Here is a 7,698-nt window from a genome sequence, read left to right as displayed (position 1 = left end):
TGAAAACCAGGTCATCACTGAAAAGGTGTGGGGAGAAACCATCAACTCATCAGTGTGTTCTACTCAATCTGGACCAGGGGATCTAAAACATTTACTTTCTGCTCAAGGGCCTCTGAAACTTTCCATATGGTCTCAAGGGATTTTGGATCCTTCAGCATCTAACCAATAGTCTCTAGAATATTCTGAATCTTCCCATTGTGGTGTGGAAAATCACCCACCTTCCCAAAAGGGTCAGGAGTATTTGAAACCTGTGGTAGTGCCTGTGGAAGTGTTATCTTTTTCAGGAAAATCAGTAACATATCATTATGCTCCACAGTGTCTGGTGCATTCTACATTATTTCAAATGACTTCAGACACTTTCCTAAATTTGCAAGGGGGGTTGGAACCTATGCTATCTTCACAAAGGGCTCTTGGAATGTTGCCACTGGCACAAGAATCCTTAGAACTTCTGGCCTTTATCCAAAGGGAAGGGATAAAATTTCAATCAGAAGGAGATAATCTGGAAGAGCCTATATCAGGGAAGGAGATTGTATGGCTCTCAGTATGTACAATTGGGGCTCTAAGATCTGCTCCTCATACCTATATGAACCCTGGAATGTTGCCATCTATACATGAGGCTGAGAAAGTTTGTCTGTCTCCTCAAAGGGCTCTGTGGCAGCCCATATCTGATACGAGGACTCTAGAAAATTTGCCATCTGACCACAGACTTATGAAAACTGCTTTTTCAGAATTCTTCTAGAAATTCTCTATCTCTGCAAGGAATGCTGAAACATGCACTATCTACTACAGAGGCTCTGATCCTTCTTCAAATACACAGATAATTAAAAAAAGAAAAAAATATTTTTGTCTTCCCAAGGCATTGTTAAACCATCCTCTGTACCCAGCGCTCCAAAACATCCCCAAACGCAGGGCTTCTCTCAACTGTGCTATATAAGCCAGGAATCCTGGAATATTCTATGCCAATTCATCAAACTCTGTGATATTTGTCTTCTACTCCAGGTTCTCTAGAACATCCCACATTTTTCCAAAGGAAACTAGTTCACTTGTCATGCATGGTAGAATCTCAGGATACTTCTCCCTTGGGCCAAGAGACTACACTCACTTCGATATTTCCCTCAGAATTTACAGGACATTCACAATAATACCAAGGATCTCATGAGAATTATTTATACATTCCATGGGATATAGAACATTTGCTTCCTAGCAATCTGCATATCTAACTAAGGGAACTCCAGAACCTTCACCATATAACTCAATAGTAAATACAACATTCATCAACTTCCAAAGAGAACCTGGCACCCTCCTTGCTTGCCCAATGCACACATAATCATTTTTCTTTAGGCTCAGATATTTGGGGAATGGCCCCATGTGTCCTAAGTTCTACAGGAACATTCGCCCATGCCCAAGATACTCTTGGACTTTACTCACTAAAGCAGGGAAGTCCAGGCCTTACCTTATCTTTGCTAAAAGCTGTGGAAACTTGCCTATAATCAAAAGGACCCTTGAACAGAATGCACCAGTAAAAGTTTTCCTAGAACTATCACCATCTATTTATCTGCCTCAAACCATTCTGGTTAATGCAAAAGATACATTAGGACCTGCACAATGAACCGAAGAACATTTGGATTCTACCTCAGGTACTCTAGGTTATAAGGACAGTGAACAGCAGAAATTAGAGTTTTCAACAACTGCCCCAGTTCCCCTGAAAAATTTGTTGCCTGCATACGAAACTTTGGCATCTTGGTCAACTACCCATGGGGCTGCTGGACCTTCATTATCAGTCCTAGGGCTATGAAATGGTCCACAATTGAAGAAAACAATGTTGAAAATAGGCCATTTTTTTTCAAAATGTTTTACAATACCAGACTTTTTCCCAGGAGTGTCAGGGACTTTCTGCATCAACACAAATTACTATACAACATTCAGTATATTTTCCAAAGTCTACTGGACCTTTCATGTCTAGCCATGAATCTCAAGAATCTTTACTCTTCACTCCAGAGGAGGTGCAACATTTACAACCTGAACCAGGTGCACAGAAACATCCACTATCTGAGTCTGTCAAGCCTTTATTATCTTCTCAAGAGCCTAAGGAACTTTACAGAAATACAGATAGAAACTCGCATATGCATAGGTCTTTGTCATCATGCCAAAGCCCCCTAGGACATTAAGCACATTCCACAGGAAGTTTAGGAAAATTCAAACATACGCAGATTAGCTTGGGCCATTTTGCCCATGTGGGGGAGCATGTGGGAACATCTTAGTGTGATCCAGGGTCTAGAGGAGCTTTGCCATCATCTTATACAGAACCTGGAAGATATGCATCTTCTATCCAAGGATCTCTACAATCTTTCCCATCTGGACAATGTTGTCTAGCACCTTCACAATCAGCCTGGGGGATTCTGAATCTTTACATGTCATTGCAGTCTATTGTGCATTCATCAAGGTCAGCTGAAGGTGACAGGGCTCCACAAATTTCAGCATGTGATCCAGCAGTTACAGAAAATTTCAACAAATGTTCACATACCCATGAGTCTGCAGGAATATCCCTTTCAGCTGCAGAGAGTAAGAGTCTATCTGCATCTACCAAAGTGACTCCATCATCTTCTCAATCTGATCAAGAGCTTGTGGGATAGTGCCTATCAACAGAAGAGACTCTGAAAATGTCCAATTCTTCCCTAGAGTCTCCAGGATCTTCTGCATCTGGCCAGGGAACTGGGAGGCATTTCTTATCTGTGCAAGCTACATCAGGAGACTCCACATCTGTAGGAAGTCTTTAGGGCATTTGACATCAAATCCAGGACCTCCAGGGTCTACCCAAAATGCCCAGGTGCTTTTTGGGACTTTGCCATCTGATCCAAAGCCTCTGTAAATATCCTTATTGGCACAAGGAATTCCAACATCCTGTTCATCTCTGAGAGGGGCTATGGGGCCTTCCATATCCATCCAAGGGTTTTCTAAAATTAGCCACATCTGAACAGGGGATTATAAGAACTGGTTCATCTGCTCAAAAGGTTTCAAAATATCTAACTGCCACCAGTAGGCTCTGAAACTGTACCCATCTCCCCAACATAAGGAACAGCACCCACCATCATTACCAAGGCCTACCAGATAATTTCTGTCTAGCTAAAAATCACAGGAATGTGCCTTCTATCCATCAGGGTTTGAAGAGCATTTACCTTATGCACCTGGTGCTCAGGAACATCCTCTGTAGTCCAGGGGCTCTTGCAGCTTTACTCTCAGCACAGGGACCTCTGAAAATTTCCATGTCATCCCAAGCAAAGGAACATTCAGCACAATCTGATGGAGGGTCTCTACAAACCTCAACATCTTCTCCAAAAGTACTAGAAACATGCAAACATTTTCTCAGCACTCCTGGACAGTTATCATCTTTCCAGGGCACTGTGTAACATTCTGGATCTACAAAATGTAGTACTGGAAGTTTTAAACCCATTCCTAACCATGATGCAGGACTACCTGCATCAGCACATGCAATTCTTCAATCTTCAAAGTCTGCTCAAGTATCTTTGTGACCTCACTTACCAACATGAGGATCTTTGAAAAGATGCAAATCTGCACAAGGAACATAGGCTATTCTCTGTCTGCTGCTGTCACTGGAGGGCATTTCTTATTTTCACTAGCTATACTTGAACAGTCTACATCTGTGGAAACAGTTGTGAGACCTTTGCCGTCAACACCAGGATCTCTGGTGTCTACCCAAAATACTCAGATGCTCTTAGTGCCTTTGCCATCTGAGAGAAGTCCTCTGGGAATTTCCTTATCTGCAGAAGGTAATTCAAGAACCTCCCATGCTGCAGAAGGGCCTGTGGAACATTCTCCTTTCCTCTCAAAGCCTCTGGGATTATTTGCATCTCTAAAAGGAACCCCCAAATGAGAACCTCTCTCAAGTCAAGGAAGTATAAAACTTTGTGTTTCTTCCCAGATACCTCAAAGAACTTGAGAGTCAGTCCCAAATTCCCTTCAGCAGCCATCATCTCTTCTAAAGTTTTTTGACCCGTCCCAGTATGAACAAAATACTCTAGGATCTTTGCTCTTTTCCCCAGGGACTGGGATATATGCTACATGTGTCACAGGTTCCCAGAAAACTTCTCTATTTTCCTCTTTGTAGGTGAGCCACAGGAAATATTCATATGTGCACAGAGCACCCTGGGTCCATTTTCATTCCCCCAATAACATAGTGTCCTTTGGATTCTTCCTAGAACAATGTGGGAACATGACTACCTAGACAAACAAATATTTGGCAATTGTTTCATGTCAGAGAAACCCTTGAAAAGGCACCATCTGCCCCAGGCTATTAGAGCCAGCATCAATCAACATAGTGCCAAGGGGACCATCAGCACAGGCTCCTGGTGATTCAGCACCACTGATCACTTGTGGCTCACGCTATCGTCTCACCAGCAAGAATGATGCAGCACACACAGGATCCTTCTGCAGTAAAGCTTTAATGCATCTTGAGAGGGAAAGCATAAGCTTACAGCAAGAGGAAGACCCCAAATGGCAGATACCCATCCCTTATATAGGAAACTGCCCTCCGCCTAGGATGTGTCAGTCCCTGATTGGCTGTTGCTCATCGGGTGAGATGACGTATCATCCCCTGATTGGCTGCTCACCCATCACCCCATATGTCACCCGGGGCTGGGCTGGGCTCGTGACAACAGTTGCCCAATGGTCATAACGGTTTACCGGCGGAAACCAGCGCCATGGCAACCAAACCCTGGCTCTCCACAATCACTGCTTCTTATCCTTCAGAATTTATGATATCTACCCAGATCTTTTTGGAACATTCAGGATCTTTCACTGGAAGTCAGCATTCCCTGTCATCTTCCACTGGTGTCCTAAAAACACAACAATCTACACAGAGAAGTAATACACAATCACTACCTTTATAATGGAATTTGGAACCTTCTCCATCAACAGTAGCAACTTCAGTATATCGACTTTATGCTCCAGAACTTCTAAGACGTATGACCTTAGAACATGGGAGTAAAGCAACTTCTCATTGTGCTCAAGGATCTGAAGGTCGCTGCCTATCTACAGAAGGCAATTTGGTACTGCCAACATATACATACAGGACTCTCAGATACTTTCCACCTGTCCAGTGGCATTCAAATTCCAACAAACACACCAGGTAGAGACACACAGTCCTCTTCCGCACAGCATAGAGTTGCACAATCACCAAATACTCTCTTGTCTCAGGGTTATACCCAAAATGCCCAAAAGAAGAAGGAAACTCTGAAATTGACCCAAAGGTCTCTAGAAGCTTTGCCACATAACTGGGATCTTCCAGGATTTTCATCATCCACACCAAGCATGAAAAAAAAGTCTAAGGCTACTGTAAGTCATGCAGGATATGAAGAAGTTCTTGGGGAAATTTTCGTTCTGTGCAGGAAAACTTAAATTCCATACTTTCATCTCAAAGTGTTTTGGAATTTTCCATATCAAAAGAAGGCAGTTTTGCTCTCTCCACACCTACACAAGGTATTATAGGACCTTATCCTTCTTTCCAGGATCCTCTTGTGCCTTTGCAGTTTGGCCAACAATTTCAACCAGCAGATCAATCAGCTTCACAAGCTTCAGAATCTATGCCATCTTTCAAAAGTCATGTGTCAATTTCTTTATCTGCACAAGGGGCTATAGGAACTTCTCTTTCTTCCTAAGGATATCTTGGGTATTTTCCATCTTCCCAAAAGTTTCAACATACAGGTCCATCTGTTTCATTCCCTCCAGGATCTACAAATTCTTCAAAAGGGCACATGGTAATCACTTTATCTGGACAAGGTGACTCTTAAAACTACATCATCTGTCCCAAGCATTTGGGAAATTTCCATATCTGTTAAAGTTAGTTCAAGACCTTTGTTAGCCATTCAAGAAGCTGTAAAACCTCTCCTGTCTTCCAAGGGGACTTTGCAAGTTTCCACCTGTGGAGATGGCAGGCTAGGCATATCCAACTCTTCACTAGAGCATTTGGAAACGGTTCCATATCCTTCAGTAACTCTAGGATCTTCTTCCTCTGCCCAAATGGATTTAGGAGCATCTCTAACTATCTCATTGTCTCAGAAATCTCCCCTATCTGAACTGGGTCATCTGCCCAAGGGACTCTGAAATATTCACCTGCTATGAGGGGAATGCTGAACATTTGTCATACACTCAAGATGATATGGGACAAGTTCTATTTTCCTGGAAAGTGTGGGATGTTCCAAATTTGTCAAAGGTCTATTTATATTGCTGCCTCCACATCCCCATGGGGAACTCAAAACTGCTCTGTCTAGCTCATGGCCTGTAGCAAATTTGCTATCTGCTTCAGGATCTCCAGCACATTTTGCTTCTACCCTTTACAATATGGTGAGCCCTTCCCTGTCCTGTTAAATAATCTAGGATACTCACATCTTCAAATAAGTCTCTAGAATCTTCATCAATGCACCATATTTCTCTGGAACATACATCAACTTCCCAGGAATCTCTGGGAATAAAGCCATTTGTACCAGGTACTCTGGAAAATTGCTTACCAAAATGGCAGGTAAAAATGGCTACACCTGCCCAACTGACTCTAGGAGAACCATCACCTCAGGAATGGAATGGGGAAAATTGGTCATTTACCCAAGGAAGTGTGAGACAATTGCTCTCAGCACAAAAGTCCCCAGGGTATTCACTGTTCACAGGGCTTCAGAATCTTAGACATCGTCTATGAACTTTGGCATCAGTTAAAGTGGCACTGATAAATGCTCAATGTTCTGTAGGGCCTTTCGTATCTGATCAAGGGATACTAGGACCACCAACATTGACCCAGGAAACTCTGAACTGTTATGCATCTTGCCAAGATTCTCTGAAATCTGCTCCATCTCAAATAATGCTTTTAAGAAATTCTCTAACAGATCAAGGTTTTTACAAAATACTTTCCATTACAAAGGTGACTCTTAAAGATTCACCACATCAGCAAAACAATGGAGGAAAACCATTGTTTACACAGGGGAATCTGGTGCTGTTTATATCAAAGCAAGAATCTCCTGATCTTTCATCATCTGCTCTAGGGATTACACATCCGTCGTTGTTATCACAAGAGGCAGTAGGATATTGTTTGAAAGAAGAGGTTTTAGGAGAGGACGTTCATTCTCTGACCCAGCAGATCTTGTAAATTCTGAATCTGTCCTGGGGAAAGTAAGAACATCACTATGTTCCCAAAGCAACATAGAAATATCATCTCTTTCCCATGAGATGATAGAAATTCACTATCTGCCCAAGCTTCACTTGGACTTCCAAATTCTTCAGTGCATTAATTACTCCAGAGACATTATGACTTTTGTCATCTACCCAAGTGAATTGCAAGTCTTCAGAATCTGTGTCTCAGACTCTGGAACCTGTGCCATCTGTGCCAGCTACTCAGGGACTTTTGAAATATCATGAAGGTACATACACTGGGACTTTCAGTATCTGACCAAGATATTCTGGGAACATCAACAGTTCTCCAAAAAAAAAAAAAACTCTAGGATATTATAAACCAGCCCCAGGGCCTCTAGAACTTAGGCCATCTACCCAGGAAACTGAGGGACCTTCATTTTCAAAAGAGTTTTTGGGACTGTCGATCTGTGCACAGGGAGAATTTATTCCTCTCACTGCTCATGAAGAGTGTCTGGGACATTCCCACTATAACAAAATAACCCCTAGGCTTTCTAATTCTACCAC

This window comes from Meriones unguiculatus (genome assembly GCF_030254825.1).
Source record: "Meriones unguiculatus strain TT.TT164.6M chromosome Y unlocalized genomic scaffold, Bangor_MerUng_6.1 ChrY_unordered_Scaffold_23, whole genome shotgun sequence".
Taxonomy (NCBI): Eukaryota; Metazoa; Chordata; class Mammalia; order Rodentia; family Muridae; genus Meriones; species Meriones unguiculatus.
The sequence above is the reverse complement of the archived record's forward strand: the minus strand, read 5'-3'. Positions refer to the sequence as shown.